Source organism: Chlorocebus sabaeus, chromosome 14 (genome assembly GCF_047675955.1).
Source record: "Chlorocebus sabaeus isolate Y175 chromosome 14, mChlSab1.0.hap1, whole genome shotgun sequence".
In the NCBI taxonomy this organism is placed as follows: domain Eukaryota; kingdom Metazoa; phylum Chordata; class Mammalia; order Primates; family Cercopithecidae; genus Chlorocebus; species Chlorocebus sabaeus.
The window spans coordinates 64,132,884-64,152,032 of record NC_132917.1 but is presented as its reverse complement, the minus strand read 5'-3'; the positions used below and the strand labels follow the sequence as shown (position 1 = coordinate 64,152,032).

General features: G+C 40.2%; 1 pseudogene; it reads right to left on the bottom strand.

The window, feature by feature from the left end:
* Positions 1 to 695: 695 nt before the first annotated feature.
* Positions 696 to 15,875, bottom strand: LOC140713333 (large ribosomal subunit protein eL6 pseudogene; annotated as a pseudogene).
* Between the last annotated feature and the right edge of the window lie 3,274 nt (positions 15,876 to 19,149).

Genomic DNA, 19,149 nt, shown 5'->3' with positions numbered 1-19,149 from the left:
CTCCAAAATCACAGCAACTCAATATATAACTAATTACATGATATTCTGCCTGCTATTCCTCCTCTATCATGTACTTAACTTGCACATCACATAAATGTTCAACAACTATCTCCTATTTTATAATGAGAGTTGTGCAATTGCTTACATTTCTTTCTTTATCTTGGCTGCCAGGAAGCTCATATACAGGTTTTATTTTCAGATACAGCAACCTTCTTGAATTTTTCAGTTGGCACATTTATTTATCCACTTTCTTTGAGTCTATTTTTAAAATGTTTCCTCATTTTTCTTTTTTACTTACTATATACGATATTTTTGGAAGCTGATTCATACCTTTTTTGAAAATGAGGTAGGGAATAAATGAAATGAATGGATAATTATGCATTCCTCAGTTCCTTCTACTTTCAGCTTACTCTCATTTGTGATATGGAAGGAATTCTTGTTTTCAAAGATAAACTTCTTGCTATTTTACCAAAGACTTCAGGTGTGTGTGTGCATGTGTAGCAAGATGCATTGTAGCACAATAGTTGAGAATGTGAACTCCAAAGACAGACCGCCTGGGTTCAAATTCCAAAACTTCCACTTCCCAGCCTGGTGCCCTTAACCAAATTTCTTTCTTTTCTTTTTTTTTTTTTTTCTTTTCTTTTTTTCTTTTTCTTTTTTTTGTAGTTAGCTATTTAATGAGGTTCTTAAGACATTTAGAACACCAATTTGTGAGGATAAATTCCATTTGTCAGGGCAAACACAGATCGCAGGTAGCCCTGGAGCTGAGGAACAGCTTTGATTTTTGGTAAAATTTGTGAGTCCACAGCTTTCTGATCAATCTCACGCTGCTCTGTAATCTCGTATTTCTCTTTTTCTGTGTCGAAAATCTCACCTTCCTGGTGTCTGGGCTTCCGCAGCTGCTTCTTGAAGTAAGCATCAGTAAGATGTTTTGGGATTTTTACGCTGCTGATACTGATTTTGGTTGAGGTGGCAATGACAAATTTCTGGTGTGTTCTTCGTAGAGGAACTCGATTGAGGACCAGAGGTCCAGTCACAGGTAACAAGCCACTGGCCAGCTGCTTCAGGAAAACCACCCTCTTGCCCCTGTGGCGTTCAGTGAGGATGATCAGAATGGTCCCGGGGGTAATGCTGGCTCGCAGTTTTCTCACGTGCTGACTGAAGGGTTTTTTGCCGTGGCTCAACAGCTTTCAAGGCACATCTTCAGTAGGATAATATCTAGGCATTTTGCGAAGTTTAACCACACGGGTACCGCCGTTCTTGTCACCACCAACTGGTTTTGTAAGAGTTGCAAGAACCTTCTTTTTCTTTTCAACCTTGGATTTAGCGGCTGAGTACTTCCTCTTGTACATGGCCTTTCTGGAATACATGGCAGATCGGGAATACCTGCCAATTCCTCTGACAAGGACAGGGTTGCGGCTGCAGTGGGGCTTCCCCTTCTTGGGCTTCTTAGCCTTGAGGTTACCCTTTTTCACCTTGCCACCAGCATCAGCCTTCTTGGCTTCGGGTTTCTTCCCTTTAGTGTCTGGCTTCTCAACTTTTTCACCTGCCATCTTGCAAGATGGGAAAGAGAACTAACGCAAATTACTTTCTTAATTCTGTGGACCTTAGTTTTAATTATAGAGAGTAATAATACTTACCTTATACTATGATTGTGAGGATGAAATGCTAATACATTAATACATGTAAAATGCTTGGAACATTAATGGTTATTGTTGGTGTGGGCAGGGCAGGGAGGTGGTGCTGGAAATCAAGTCCCTCTCCAAAGGTGGAGAGAAGGTGGCACTACTGGCTGCCCTTGGTTCCTCCCTTCCTCCCTCCCTCTTGCTACTTTAGCCAGACTGTAGAAGGGGGCTGGACAGTGGTAACTGGTTTAGAAATTTCCCTACTCTGCACAGCAGGCCTCGGTTTCCTGGTCAAGGTCCTTGCTCCACATGATCTCATTCTAATTTTCCCTACTTTACTTATGAACCAAAAAACTCCATAGGGACTTATGTCTATTCTTATTTTAATCCATCTCTTGAGCTTTTCACTCCAATGGCTTTTCATAGGCTTTCTCTTTGCTTTTTGTTATTACTAGTCAGTCACTTTTATTTTTATATTTTTTAGTTATATATGTTTTATATTTGATATTTTATAGTTATATATGTTCATCATTAGAAGAGACAAATAGTCCTAGAAGGCAATCTTTTGTTCCCTTCCCCACAGAAGTAACTTTCAGCTCTTTTTAGCTGACTATTTGGGCTTTATTGCTATGTCTCTAAATGACATATTTGTATTGTTTCTTGTCTGTTTATAGTTTGTTTTAGTGGTTGACATCATGCTGCTATTCCATTATGAAAGCAAGAGATTTTCTTTTTCATTCTCATGCCCTATCACAGCCATTCATCCTCCCTCATACTCCATCCTAATTTGATTATATCCTAACTTGTTAGGATATAAATAGTTATATCCTAATTTGATTAGGTCATTTGTGATTCGGTAAGCAGCTTTGATTGCTGGGCCATGTAGTGTACTAAGAATACGTTTCCTTTCCTATAGCAGTTTTTTATTTTCCATGGAATTAATGATTATTTTTCTCAAGTTCTATGATGTTGCTCTGGGAAGTGATGTCTTGAATATGGCCCCACAAGCACAGGCAACAAAAACAAAAATAGACAAGTGGGATTCCATCAAACTAAAAAGCTCTGCACAGTGAAGGAAACAAGAGACTAAAGATACAACCCACAGATTTGGAGAAAAGATTTGCAAATCATACATTGGACAAGGGGCTAACATCCAAAATATACAAGTAACTCAAACTACTCAATAACAAGAAAATAAATAACCCATTTTTTAAATGGGCAAAGGACTTAAATAGACATTTCTCAAAAGAAGACATACAATGACCAAAAAAAAAAAAAAAATACGAAAAAGTGCTTAACATTTTTAATCACAAGAAAAATGAAAATTAAAACCACAATGACATATCACCTCACAACTCTTAGCTTGGCTATTATAAAAAAGATGAAAGAAAACAAAGGCTGGTGACGATGTGGAGAAAAGGGAATCCTACACTGTTGGTGTATTGTAAATTAGTGCAGCCATCTTGGAAAATAGTATGGAGGTTCCTCAAAAAACTAAAAATAGAATTACCACATGATTCATCAATCCTACTACTGGGCATATGCCCAAAGAAATAAAAATTAATATGTCAAAGAGATATCTGCAGTCCTATTTTCACTGCAGCATTATTCACAATAGCCAAGATATGGAAACAATCTAAGTGTCTATCATGTATCAATGGATAAATAAATTTCTTAAATGTGGTATATATACATAATAGACTATTCCACTTTTTTTTTTTTTCAAGGCCCTCAAATTCTGTTATTTGAGACAACATGGATGAACCTAGAGAACATTAAGTGAAATAAGCCAGGCACAGAGAGACAAATACTATCTAATCTCACTTGTATGTAGTATCTAATCAAGTTAAACTCATAGAAGTAGATAGTTGAATAGTGGTTACCAGAAGCTAGGGGCAGAGGTGAATGGGAAAAAGGGAGATGTTGGTCAATGAGTGGTGCCAATAATTAACCTAAGAAGACACAGTTCTGCACACTGTAATCCCAATGATGAAATCCTGAATGATCAAAATTCCTAAAGTCTAAAATCCTCAAACTCTAAAACCTCTAATGTCTAAAATCTCCAAAATCACAATACTGAATATTGAAATACTAAAATCCAAATTCTGGGGAAAGGGTTAGTGTATTTTCAGTTGTATGTGGGATAGTTGCATCGTGTTAGTTGCATCATGTTGGGGGAACTATTAGCTTGTTATTGTCTTTATTTGGAAATTAAGTATGATTTAATGAAATGCATATGGATGCTAAGGTTAAAAGGGGTGGTCTTGTGGACTTAAATGTAGGTGTCAACTTGACTGGATTGAGGAATACTCAGAAACCTGGTAAAGCATGATTTGGGGTGTGGCTGTGAGGATGTTTTCAGACGAGATGAGTGTGTGAGTGTGAGTAGACCAGGTGGGGAAGGTCTGCTCCCAGTGTTGATGGGCACCATCCCATTGACTGGGGCCCAGAGAGGACAAATACAGAAAGCAAATTGGTCTCTCTCTGAAAGCTGGTGCAAACTTTTCTGCTGCCTTGGACATCAGAACTCCAGGCTTGGCACCCTTAAGACTCCAGGATTTACACTAGGGACCCTCTGGGGCCTGACGTTTTTGGCCTCAAACTGAGTTGTAACATTGACTTTTCTGGTTCTAAGACCTTTGGACTTGAACTAAGCTATTTTATCAACATCCCTGGGTCTCCAGCATGCAGACAGTCTGTCGTGGGACTTCTCAGTCACCATAATTGCGTGAGCCAATTCCCCTAATAAACCTCCTCTACTATATTTATACACATATCCTATTGGTTACGTCTCTCTGGAGAACTCTGACTAATACAGATTTGGTATTGAGGAAGCAAAGTATTATTTCTTCTTACTATATTCCTTATAACACATGAAAGAAATCTGTAACATTGTTGCCTTGCCAAAAGGCTATGATAAATTAAATATACAAGGCTACTTAATGGTGAAAGATGAAAGTTTAAAAGCTAATTATTATTGGTGCTTCAAAAGCGGAAAATCACTTAATTGCAACAAGCAAGCAATAACGAGACTTCTTTACATTTACAGCATATGCTTACAAAATTTGAAGACCACAACCACTCTCCAAATACAAATACAGAAACTGATTTGAAGATCACACAAGTGACAACACAGGCAAAAAATGCAAGAAATCTCCCCTGCCAACTTATTCAACTATGTATGACTTCTGCCTCTTCACAGAGCCAATTTGCTATGCTATGTATTTCATCTTTGCATCATTTTCAATACTAGATGTATAAATTGTATAAAGACTTTTAGAGTTCTAATTCATTTTATGCATTTTTTGCAGATTTGATTCCATGAAAGTGCATCATCGACTGTGTGTAATCATTGTGCGTGCACATAAAAATGAAGAGATAAATGAAGAGATGTCCTTTTTATACATCTGCATTTATAAAATATAAAATTTCTTAACATCTTGGCTGTTTGGGAGACTGTATATGTAGTGGTGACCTATCATGGTTTTTGATCAATCTTGTCAAAAGACATAACTTGTCTGTAATGGCATTTCAGATGACTGAATTTCAGATGTTAAAAAGCTGGGTGCACACAATTGCCAACCATAGTGATGTATGTTTATACATTTTGCTCTTTGACATACTTCTTTATGGTTTGTCTGCTCATAATTGTTATACTCTTGCAACTGTCGTTAGTATACCTGAGTGCTCATGTTTGCAAATCTACGTATGTTAGTGATGCCTATTTTATTGTATACAATGGCCTATGAAGTGTTCTGTTGTGTTTTTATATGTTTTTCAAATAAATTCCCCTTTAGAAATGTGAACACATGTCTTTAAATTTTTTAAATTATTTTTTCCAGAATTATATTTTTGGGATTTTAGACTTCAGGGATTTTGATCTTTCGGGACTTCACAGGTACAAAATTTCAGTTAGATAAGAGAAATAAATTCTGGTGTCCTATTGCACAGCATGATGACAAGTTAACAATAATGTATAATATATTGTATACAGTCACGTGTTGCATAATGATGTTTTAGTCAATGATAGACCACATGTACCACCATGGTCCCGTAAGATTATAATACCATATTTTCACTGTATCTCGTCTATGTTTAGATACGTTTAGAGACACGAACACTTACCATCTTGCTACAATTGCCTACAGTATTCAGTACGGCAACATGCTGCACAAGTTTGTAGCCTAGGAGCAATAGGCTATCCCAATAGCCCAGGTATGTGGTAGGCTATACCTTCTAAATTTGTGTAAGTCACTCTATGATGTTTGCACAACAATGCAATTACCTAAAGATGCATTTCTCAGAATGTATCCTTGTAGTTAAGTAACACAAGACAGTATTTCAAAATTAGCTAGAAGAGAGAATTCTGAATGTTCATGCCACAAAGAAATGAAAAATATTTGAGGTGATGGATATGCTAATTAGCCTGATTTTATCATTCCACAGTTTATACATGTACTAAAACATCACATTGTATCTCATAAATATACACAATTATTATTTGTCAATTACAAGATAACATTTTTAAAAAGTTGTTTTTCACAATTGTCTATCACAATTGTTTAGTTTTTTACGACTCTATGGTTAATTTAATCTGAACCCTCTGACAGTTGTTTAAATCTTCTCTCAGGATGTTCAAACACATCACATATTCCATCAATCTTCACCTTCCCAGAGGACTTGCCTGGGCCCTTCTAATCAGCCTTCCCCTGGATTCTCCCTTCATCCTTATACTGGGAACGCCTCTCCTTGTCTCGAGTTGAATCCTTCATCGTCTTTTCTCTTCATTTATGCCCTTGTTTTGGTGGATCCTATCCTCCAGTTGCTTCACTTTTAAGTTTATTTTTTTAACTGACAAGTAAAATTTGTATACATTTATGCTGTACAACATGATGTTTTGATGTCACGTGTCACATCAAAACATCATGTACACCATAAATGTATGCAAATGTTCCAAATGTTCCATGTTGTATACAAATGTTCTGTGTTGTACACCATAAATGTATACAAATGTTCCACATATGTATACATTGTAGAATGGCTAAGTCAAGCTATATAACATATGCATTACCTCACATGCTTTTTCTTTGTGGTGAGAACACTTAAAATCTACTCTTTTAGCAATTTTTAAATATACAATACTTTGTTATTAACTGTAGTCACCATGATGTCTGTAGTTTTTTGAGAAAGAGTTCTTAGAAGAAAAATTTTTGAGACCATGTATGTATAAAAACATCTTTATTTTACCTTCACACTTGATTGATAATTTTGCTGGGAGGAGAATACAAAGTTGGGTATGTTAATTCTGTTCCACAGTTATGGAGGCATTGTTCCACTGTCTGTAGCTGAACAGATTCTAATTTCTTATCCTTCATATGTGATTTTTTTCCTCTCTCCCTGGAAACTTGTTAGACCTTTGTGTCTCCATTCACTGAGTCTAGTTTCATCTCTTCCTGGGCACTCAGTGACCCTTTCAGTCTGTTAACTCATGTCCTTGAGTTTAGAGGAATAATTTTACATGATTTCTTTGACTATTTAGTCCTCATCCTATTTCTCTCTTCTATCTTTCTGGAACTCTCTTTTTCTTTTTCTTTCTCAGATTTAGGATTTCCTGGACTGGTCTTCTAAATTTTTTATTTTTCTCTCTTCCTTTTTTAAACTCTTTGTCTTCTTATTCTACTCTTTGGAAACTTTCATCAACTTTATCTTCCAGCCCCTCTACTGAGTTTTTTATTTCTGCTGCTGCACCTTAAATTTTTAAGAGCTTCTATTTGTTGTCTGAATGTTCCCTTTTTATAGCCTCCTTCAGGCTGGTCAGGTTCTTGATTCTCAGCCTTGGCTGCACATCAGAACCAGCTGGGGAGCCTAAAAAATTACTGATGAGTCTTGTTCCACCGGATTAATTGATGTGGAATTCAACCTTGGCATTGGGGTTTTTGTTTTTAAAGTTCTCCAGATGATTCTAAACTTCGGAGAGCTATTGATCTAGGTTACTATGGAAACAACCTTCCAATAATCGTAATTTCCAACAGCAAAGGTATGCTTCTTACACATTATTATTTCATCATTAATTGGTTGATGGCTCAGTTCTGTGTCTTTTCACTCAGGGATGGAGGCTGACAGAGCGAGTCTCCAGTGTCTGGAACATCATCACTTGCTGTACCATTGGGTAGGTATAGAATTTTGTCCCATTGTCAGTCAATAAAAGAGGAGAGTTGAGTGGCAGCAACTGCTTAGAGAGTATCAAGCTTCCATTCACATGTTACTGGTGAAAGCAAGTCACATGTCTAATCAGTGAAGTGCAATCCTACCATGTGAGCAGAGAAAGGAGAACTGCAGTATCTGTCAACGGCCTTAATGACTCCAGTGCTAATGCTCTCTGTATGTGCTTATTAGCCATTTTTGTTTCCTCCTATTAAATTACATTCATGACTTGTTGCCCTTCTTTCTACTGTGTTGTCTTTTTCATGTTAATTCAGAGAGATTCTTTACATATTTGAAATACTAATCCTTGGTTTTATGTTTATTTCAAATATCTTCTCTCAGTTTATATTTTACTCTCCTAATTACATGTTATAATGAACAAAAGTTTAAAATTTCATGTATTCAAATGTATGAATATTTTATACTGTTTTTTGAGCATTTTGTTACTTATGATAATTTTTCTTACTTGAGTCATAAAACGGTCTATATTTTTAATAACATTTCAAAGTTTTGTCATTTTTAAACTTTCATTTAATCTATGTAGAACTGATTTGTGTATGTAGCATGGGATAGAAATCCAATTTTTCTTTCCTTTTTTTGGGCAGGGTGGGGGGTGATTATTGTCCCAGCTCCATTTTTGAGCACTCCATTCCTTTCCTTACTGTTCTATAATGGCTGCTCTGTTACGAATCAATTTTTTCCCATATGGTGAGTTTATGTCTAAGCTTTTTTCCATTGCATTGGTCTCTCTGTTTATTTCTCATACATCCTCCCCTCCCCTGTGGTTTAACTGCTGGGGCTTTATAGTAAGTTCTTGATATCTGCAAGCAAGTCCCTTCCCTCCTCCTTCTTCAAGATTCTCTTTCCGCTTTCTGGTTCTTTGCCCTTCCATATACACTTTATAAGCAGCTAGGATTTGTCTGCATAAAATCCATAAAATATTTCTATTGAGATTCTGATTGAAATGATAGGTAAACTTGGGACAAATTGATCTTCATGATATTGGGTCTTTTTATCCTTGAACATGACCTTTTTTTCACTTTGGGGTCTTTTTTACCTATCTTTTAGTAAACTTATATAATTTCTTTTTACATCAAGATTGAGATAAATTTTTAACATTACTATCACAACTTGGATGTCCACATTCTACAGACAATGTGAATTTAGACCTTACCATATGCACAGTGCAATTCTTATTCACCTCTGACTTTGAAAGTTATCTTTTTGCTTTTGGAACTGGCAATTTCCTTTACTTGACTTCATGCTTAGTTATATATTTAAAACATTTTGATTATATTTTAGCCAGAAGTTCTTAAATATTTGGAGTGAGTGAAGAGCTTCCACTCACGTGTCTCTTATCTTTAACCAAAGACCTTCCTAAATTTCTGCAGAACAGCTAATCCAGTTTCACAGATTAACCAGAGCTTCAGAAAGTTTGTGATAGAAAAGATGGTATGACTTTCTTCCCTATAGATGGCCATATCTGCCTAGGTAACTTCCATCCTTCTCCTCTTTTTGGGCTTGCTTACATATTTAGATTGTTAATATGGGATACAGCTACCTCTTGAATGTATTAACACTCTGATGACTTTCAAGAGACATTTAAAAAAGCAGAAATAAACCTATTGATGGCTGACTGCTAAGTTTGCATAAATTTTATCAGTCATTTTCTTTATGGATGGAAAAATTAAGAAACATCTATGACATTAGCCAGTAGCCAAAATGTTTCAAGTTACATTATAGATCACAGATCTTTAGCCCCTTGTCTCTTTTTCCTCCTTGAAGAAAACAAAAATGCCCATTAACGCCTAAGGCTATCAGACAAATGCCCATCATACTGACCTTGATTGACCTTTTTTTACAACAACTGCATACCTGCTAGAAATAATTTGTTGAGCTGCGATCCCAGTCAGCAACTACAATGTCGGTTTTCAGCAAGCTCTTGCTGAGTAAGAAATCAGAAGATTTAACCACATTGGTGAGAAAGTCAGATGATTTACATATAGGCCACAGGGTTGTGTTGCTGCCTGCATTCTTTACAGAAACTCCAGGCAAACATATATCCTTTCTTGAGAGAATCAAACTCCTACAGATCCACACTCTCTCCCCAGTTCACAGTGCAGTCAGGTGAAATAGCCCACAGATGAGTTAGGAAAATTCTTTAACAGAGAAGGGTAAGCAGAGGCTATTTCACAGAGAATAACAGTGAAGTCAAGCACTGTGATGTCTTAAAGGGAGCAGTACACCAATAAGTTAAACGAAATAATTAGAAGATGAAACTCTGTTTCTCAATGGACCTGAGCTCTTCTGCTCTATGAGTTTAGATCTTCATTTGGTGTCAGAATTGAATGGGACTCCAAGGCCATTCATGACTCTCAAAATAAAAACATAACAAAGGGAGTCCCAAATTCCTGTGATCAGACGACATATACTGTTCAATAATAATAAAGTAAGTGAGTAAAAGGGTGAATTAATAAGGGAAGTGACCCAGTTGAGGGGAGATTACTCAGTGTTTGGAGGAGTACAGGCTGATGCTGTCTTCTCCTCCTCCCTCTCTCTTCCCAGGAAAAGGAAACAGTCCTTGAGCCCAAGAAGAAAATGGTAGTGGTTTAGGCTCCAGGAGACTCATAGGCTCTCAAGTAGTAGGGTAGCTGTTTCTTTGCAGATGTCTCAGTCTCAGAGGTGAATAGTTAGGTGATAAGCCAGAGGGCTTGGGGCCAGGAGAGATGTGGGAGCTCGATGCCAGGACCTGGGGCTATCAACCACTGCAAACACTGAACCTAAGCAAGGAATAGAAGCATCAGAGCAGTTTCTCTCTGAGTACTGGGACAATGAGCACATCACTGGGTAACCAGTGTGGACTGAAGACAAGGGAGTCTTGTCCGGAAAGTTTTGTTCTGTATAAAATCCCTAAGACCTTCTCATAACTTGAAGGGAATATTCCTGCCCCAATAACTAATAATATGTAGAAAGTAGAGGCTTAGGGTGAGATGTAAGTTGATTTAGAAAGTAATTTTGAGCAACTTTTGTGTCCAAATTTGGTATCTGCAAACACACACCTGCCACAATAGCCACTTTTTGTCTTAGCATTTACATGCCAGGCATGGAGCTGAAGTATTTATACGCTTAATTCTTACAAAAACCATTGAAGTATGTATTACTATTGCTTTAGACTTAGCTTTGCGGGGGAGCAGTGTCTGACACCCCACATCCTAGAAGGCAAAAATGTTTTAAACCGTTGGAAATAAGGCAATGTGCAGATTTTGTTATGTAAGTAATGTAACATAAGTCATGTTGCTACTTATTCTTCGAGTGTATAAAAACTGCAAGCTTTCCATTAAGATAAAATATGAAAACAAAGAAAAACAACAAATATTCTCATAGGAGAGGTTGAACAAGACTCAGCAGTATCCTGGGTTTTGAAATGACTGATCAGCTCAAAAGAAGCGAGCATTCAGAACCATGGACAGAGGCATGACCATGCAGGGGCAACCGGCCCACCCCCCAAAATAAAAATGCATTTCAGTCATGCTACCCCTAGGATTATCTCCACTTTACAAATGAAGAAAATAGGCACGGAGAGATTAAGCAGCCGCCCAAGGTCACATTGCTGATAATGAAAGAGGCAGGAATAGAACTCAAATTCATCTGATCTCAAAGCCTATAAAATTGTACTGTTGAAGCCAATGTTTCCCCTCCCCCTCCTCCCTATGATGTTTTCATGGGTTTCATTACAATTTGACCACTCTCCTTAAGATTATTCATTCTGTTAGTCACATTCTCAATTAAAAAAAAAAAAAAAAGAACTGCATCTGCATCTGGGCTGCTGAAATGGCATTCCAGATTTGAAGCAAGAGAAGCAAGTGCAGGAGCTGCACTGATATCCTTAAGATGTTCCCTTTTTCTTTCTTTGTTCCCCTTTAAGCCTAGAGCTGTGGAAGAAAGGTGGTGTTGCAGACACACAGAGCTACACTATCTTCAGCTTACTGCTTCCAAAATGCTGTTTCAGAGCTGTTCCATCCCCCGCGCCTCCCCCTGAACCAGCCAGACGTCCTCCCGCCCACCTGCCATGTGCTGGCCATGTGCAGTTAAGCTGCCTGTCCCTAGCACCTCTGTGGGGTGGCAACAGCTCTGTCCTATCAGCGATCAGCTGCAGAAACCCCACTGCTCATCAGCTCCCCTGCATCTTGAGCTAGAAATAGCCCTGGAGTCTCCATGTACCATGAAGAGCAGAATAAGGGAGGATGTGGATGATTTTTTTTTTTTTAAAGCTATCTGGTACTAAATTGTTTTTCCGTTAGGCTTTGTGCATGAGTTATCTCCAGCATCAATAGAGGCTGTCCACATTTGGGCAAAGGAAGCTATACGCTGCCAGCCTGTACAAAGAGCTGGGCAGGCAGGCTAACAGCCCGGTTACCTGCTGCTTCATCCTCCATCTTCAGGGCAGCAGAGTGGCTCTTTGCCTCTTGCTGACAGCTTTGATCTTAGAAGACCTATTACAAATCTTTCCTGCTTTTGCTAGGAGTCACCCTTTGTCACTCTGAGAACTGCATGTGTGGGAGCAGGGCTTAGAGGTGTGGGGGTGTGAAGGGGCAATCACGGTTCACAGAGTGAGGCCATCACACTGGGCAAAACCCCAACCCACAGCTTTCTGATTGAATGCAAAGTGCAGGTGCTCTCCACACCCTCCCTCATTACTTTGTCAGTCTTCTTAAGAACCTGGGGACTTCTCACTGGGCCACCTCTGGTCCTTAGGCCACCTTTGACACAACCTCTTGCCAGGGTTCATGGCTTGGAAGCAGAGCCTGGCTAGATTTCAGCCCCTACTTGCCCCCATGGCTGGGTGCCCTTGTGCAAGGCAATCCCACACAGCTGTGCATGCAGCCCCTTGTCCTCTTTGTCTACCTCCTCCTGCTGGTGTCAAGATGGTCATTTCTCACATCCACGTCTGCTTTCTACACTCCGTTTCCTCGAGGTCAATGAATCAGCTGCATTTTCTGTACTCTCTCTCCTGAGCAGTTTTAATCTGAGAGCTACCAGGAAGGGAAGGTCCCTAGACACGGAGGATCTACATCACAGGGAGGATTCTTGTTTACCGAGTTCAAGTAGCTCAGGAATCTGTCACAGAGCCTGCAGTTGCCATATACTGTGGACCATTCTGGAGGACATAAGCCACCTACGGTCCAAATTATTGCCTGGTGGTCCTACGAAGACATCTTTTTCGGGGGTAGACTGTAACACAAGTAAAAACAGAAAGAAAACAAGAAAAACAAAAACGCCTTGAATAGACTAAAAGTCCTTCATTAATAATTTGTTCACCAAATATGTATGAAGTGCCTATTGTGTGCCAGGAACCCTACCAGGTTCTAGGATACAAGAATGAACAGCAGCAGCAACAACAACAACAACATCAACAACAAAACCCATGAATCCTGTCGTTATAAAATTGATATAATGGGAAAGAGAGATTAAACAAAAACAAATCCCACAAATGCATACAATTACAAGGCGTAAACGTTCTGTGAATGAGAAGTGCTCACTGCCCTTTGAGGACAGGGAGTGTCTCATCTGTCTTGGCCTCTCTAATGCCTGTTGCTCAGTAGGTACTAAATAAATTTTTGTAGAATCAGTGGGTAGATGGGTGGCTACATGAAATGAAGAATGATTGCACAGCATAAGAATCATCTAAAGGCACATCATTTATAAGAGGTTGTGAGGACTGAGAGCCTTTAGTCCTGAGTAACTTTCTCACCATGGTCATTAATTTTACTTGTAACCTCAGACTATCAAAGCTCTCTGCAGGTCAGCTATAATTGAGAGTGCTATACAGAGGCCCAGGCATGCAGCATCTCCTCACCAGAACTTGTTTGCTTCTCTCTGAAATTCTTGAACTGGAAGTATCTTCCTGAAAATCAAGTAGTTTTCTTATTTTTTATTTTTTTTAGAGACAGGGTCTCGCTCTATTGCTCAGGCTAGAGTGCAGTGGGGCAGTCATGGCTCACTGCAGCCTCTAACTTCTGGGTTCAAGCCATCCTCCTGCCTCAGCCTCCCATGTAGCTGGGACTACAGCGACCTGCCACCATGCCCAGCTAAAATTAAGTAATTTAAATAGTCTATCAATGAGGTGGAGTAAAACCTGCTGCAGGTGCTGTGGGATTTTTTCCACACTTAGTTTTCATAGCATTCTTTGGGTTTTCCTCTGGGCTTTACAGCATTGTGGTCATCTCTGAAGCTTTGACCTCCTACTTGTCTTGGTTGAGGACATGCACTAAAAAGAACTCAAATGAAAGTGGGAATTACAAGGAAAGCGGCAGGAATCTCATAGGAACCAGTTTAAAAGTAGAGGTATTATGTACCCTGAAAATATATACATCTATTACATACTGATAAAACATTAGTAAATAGGCTGGGCAAGGTGGCTTATGCCTGTAATCCCTGTACTTTGGGAGGCCAAGGTGGGCGGATCACTTGAGGTCAGGATTTCGAGACCAGCCTGGCCAACATGGCAAAACCCCTTCTCTACTAAAAATACAAAAATTAGCCAGGCATGGTGGCCCACACCTGTACTCCTGGCTACTCAGAAGCCTGATGCAGGAGAATCACTTGAACTTGGGAGGCAGAGGTTGTAATGAGCCGAGATCATGCGAGATCATGCCAGCCTAGGCAACAGAGCAGGATTCCATCTCAAAAAAAAAAAAAAAAGAAAAAAGAAAAGAAAAAGAGAAAAACAAAGTAAATAAATAAACAGCAACAACAAAACCAACAACAGAAAAGGAAGAACATTGTTTCTCCCTCTTTCTCTCTCTCTGTCTTACCCACACTCTGAAACCATGACATTTCTTGTCTTTTATTTACTCTGCTTTTCTTCCCCATCTTCTCTTCAGCTGACTTTCTCTGCAAGACTCTTGCTTTGGCTCTCCCAAAACTTGGGCTTGCACAAGGCTCTGGCTTGCCATGGGCCCAGCTCTAGCTTCAATTCCTCATGACTGGATTAGTCAAGACTCCCTGGGATATAGAGTCAAGACTCTCTGAGTTGATACACACTCAAACCAAACTAGCATCACCAAAGATAAAATAATTCAGGTTGGGTGCGGTGGCTTACGCCTGTAATCCTAGAACTTTGGGAGGCTGAGGCAGGTGGATCATTTGAGGTCAGGAGTTCAAGACCAGCCTGGCCAACATGGTGAAACCCCGTCTCTACTAAAAATACAAAAATTAGTCAGGCGTGGTGGTGCATGCCTGTAATGCCAGCTACTTGGGAGGCTGAGGCAGGAGAATAGCTTGAGCCTGGGAGGCAGAGGTTGCAGTGAGCCGAATCACGCCACTGCACTCCAGTCTGGGCTACAGAGTGAGACCCTGTCTCAAAAAAATAAAATAAAAATAATAAAATAATTCAATCACATAATTGAAAAAGTCTAAAGATATATAGCTGTAGCCACAACTGAATATTTCATCGTTAAATAATATGAGCCATCTCTCTGTGCGTGTGTGTGTCTCTCTGTCTATCATTCTCACCCTGCTTTTATCGATATTGCCTGATGGCAACAAGGCAACCAGCAGCTATAGACTTACATTGCTCCTCCTCTCAACTTATAATCCCAGAGGAAGAGAAACTATTTTCCCCAGTAGTTCTGGCTACAATCTAGGGGACTCTGGTTGGCCCAGTTTTGGTCATGAGACTACAGTTGAACCAATCACTGAAACCAGAAAAGTGGAGTCCATTAATTGACCAGGACTGTGTCACATGTCTACCTCTGAGATTGTTCTAGGGTCAGCTCCTCTAGAATCACAAGGCTAAGTGCTTTGTAGTTCAAATTTTCAAGAGATTCTGATTGGCCCAGTTTTGGTCAGATGTCTACCCTCAGTTCAATCAACTGTGGCCAGGAAAGCAAGGTTATCTAGTACAAATATGGTTATCTAGACCCACTTCTTCAGGATGGACTGTGAATGGGTACAGATTCTTTTAGGGGGTTATGGGTGGTGGGGTAATATCAACTGAAAAAAGTTAAATGTACCTTCCTCAGGCTGATACCTTTATTTTACTCCTTTTTTTTTTTTTTTTTTTTTTTTTTGAGACAGGGTCTCGTTCTGTCTCCCAGGCTGGAGTGCAGTGGCATGAACATGGCTTACTGCAGCCTCAACCTCCTGGATTCAAGCAATCCTCCCACCTCAACCTCCCCAGAAACTGGTACTATAGGCATACACCACCATGCCTGGCCAGACACCTTCGTTTGAAAGAGACATATTAAAATTTTTAAGACATAAAAAATTATTGGGCAGTTCAGACTTTGTAGACCCATGCAATTTTTGGGACAGAAAAAGGCTGTCGAGATTATCTAGTAAGAACCTCCTCTTTTGACAAATGAGGAAACTGAGGCTCTGGAGGATTTGAGTGGCTTGTCCAAGTTTTATACCTCTTTTGTTGTAGAGCCTGACACAAACCTTAAATCTTGATTCCCACACCAAGAGTTGCCTAACACATCAGGATGCTTAGCCAAAGGCTTTAGACATCAGCTCAGCTTCTCCATGGCAGGACTATTTCAAGCTTCCTTGTTTTCCTCCATGGGGACCACTAGACCCATTCATTGCAAATAGTTGCTTGCTAGAGGGAATTCAGTTTAGTGCAAGTAATTACTGGGGATGACCTCCATATCTGGCAATGGGTTGTGTGCCAATGGTACACCAACAAAGAGTATTTAGTATGCTTTGGTTGAATGGAGGTTAGAAAACCATGGTCCCTGCCTTCAAAGAGCTTATAATCAATTTGGGAAGAAAAGACTTTGATACTTGTAGTGAATATAAATAATAGAAGACAATATTTAATTAAGTACTAAGTTGAATATTAAACACTATTTGTACATTTTTTTGACTCATTTTTCTACCTTTAATTACAGTCATTTCTTTTAGAATCTTCCCTCCCTTGGCTTAGGCTGTTCTCACAGGGCCAAGTGCAGAGGCCAGTCCCATTGATTCTTGGCACTTGAAGACACACCTATGTCCCTTGGGAGCACACCCCCATGAGCTGGAAGCTCTGGAGGTCCCTGCTGAATCAGAGTCCTGTGGGACACTCCTTTCTCCATCACTGCAGTCAGCTGGTCAGCTAGCTCCTCCCAGAACACTGCATTGTGAATGAGGCCTCAAAGATAGGGTTTGCTGTTGCTGTCATTGCTGGACAAAATGAGACCGGCCTCTGAAAGCTAAAATGGCAAGAAACACTTCTACTGCTGAAGATGTGGGGGATGACTGAATGAAATAAAAGAGGGAGTCCTCCTCCAGACCTCCAACCCCTGTGAACAGTGTATGGATTAGAAGACTCATGACTCAAATCCCAAATAAAGGATGTTTTGAACATTCTTCCAGGTGATCCTGCCCAGCTAAAATAAACAATGGTACCCATATCTTCCTCTAATTGCCATTAGATTTGCCTGATTCCCCAGGCAAGGGTGAGAGAAAACCCCAGGAAAAGGGGTAAGAAAAGGGAAGACAAAATTCCTATTTTTGTTGCACACATAACCAGGGCATACCACTTCTTCCAATGTGCAAAGTATGGACTACCAGAACTGGTTTCTCAGTGACTACCTTGCCAAGGTGGATGGCTGCTGACTGCAGAACCTTGGCAAAGGAGTGGGTACATAAACATTTTGTTTGTTTGTTTGAGACAGAGTCTCACTCTGTCACCCAGGCTGGAGTGCAGTGGCATGATCTCGGCTCACTGCAACCTCCACCTCCTGGGTTCAAGCAATTCTTGCCCTCAGCCTCATGAGTAGCTGGGATTACAGGCACCCACCACCACGCCTGGCTAATTTTTGTATTTCTAGCAGAGACAGGGTTTTGCCATCTTGGCCAGGCTGGTCTTGAACTCCTGACCTCGTAAACCACCTGCCTTGGCCTCCCAAAGTGCTGGGATTATAGGCGTGAGCCACCACGCCTGGCCCATATATGTTACAGAATGTCTACCACCATCTCACACAACCTGCATTACAGCCACCCAGGCTTTCAGTCTTCAGATACGCCATGTCCTTCCCACATGTCATCTTTGCCATCTCTTCTTCCCCACTTTCTACCCTCTTCACCTAGGAACTCCTACTGCTCTCTTACATCTTAGTTTACATATCACTCCTCAGGCAAGGTTTCTGTCTGATAGACACCATGGCACCCTCTCCTTCTCAGCACCTCACACCATCGCAGTTTTCCATTTGATCATTGTCTGTCCCCCACACTAGAATGTAAAGTTCCACAAGGGCAGTACCAATATCAGTTTTCTCTCTCATGGCATTCCATGCCCAGCACAGTGCCTGGTACTTTGGAGGCCCTCAGTAAATATTTGCTGAAGTTTTATGAACTTGACCTGGAGGATGGGAGGCTAAGAAGGCAGCCAGTATTGAGGGATCGAGGTGAAGCTGAAGCTGAGAGACAAAGTGTGCAGAGCCGAAAGTCAACTCAGGATATGGGAGAATGGGGACAGAGCCAGAAGCCAGAGAAGGGGGCCCAGTGTTTAGTACAAAATGGAGGAGTGCCAAGGCAGCTCTGGGGAGCCAAAAATGCAGGGCAAATGGAGACTGCAAGGCTAGGCAAGGAAGTGGGAGGGGTCCATACCAATGCAGGACCCCAGAGCTGCTGCCTAAAGCAGGTTTCTACAGGCCTGGGTAAGCAGACCACACTTAACCAGCTAAGATGAAAGAGTGGGTAGAATGTGATTAAGAGAACTTCCGGAGCAGTGATTCTCAATCCCGGCTGGACATTTGAATCATTGGGAGCATTTTTTAAAATACAAAAGCCCATGTCCAGAAATTCTGACTTCTGTTTTTATCCTAAAGGCAAGAAGCAATTGAAGGTTTTAAGATGTGTGTGCATGTGTGTGTGTGTGTGTGTGTTGCGTGTGTATGATGACGATGACAATAATGTTTGTGTGGATAACACACGGGGGAGACCAGTTAGAATGGTATTATGCATGGGACTCAAGAATAAGTGTTTTATAAAAGCATCCTATGCATTTTAAATATGCACTAGGGTTGGGAACCACTGTTCTAAAAAATAGTCTCTAATCTTGGCTGTGTATTGCATTTGCCTGCGGAGCTGTAAAAACTACAGATGCCTGACCCTTACTCCCAGAAATTCTGATTTAATTGGTCAAGTATGGCCTGTGCATAGGGATTTTTCAGAGCTCCTCCAGATTTTTCTAATGTGCAGGCAGGGTTGAGAACCACTGCTAACGCTATTTAGGCTACTCAAAGTTGCAAGTCTGTGGACCAGCAGGATAGACAACATCTGGGAACTCAGACATGCAAATTCATGGGCTACTGAATCAGAAACTCTTGGT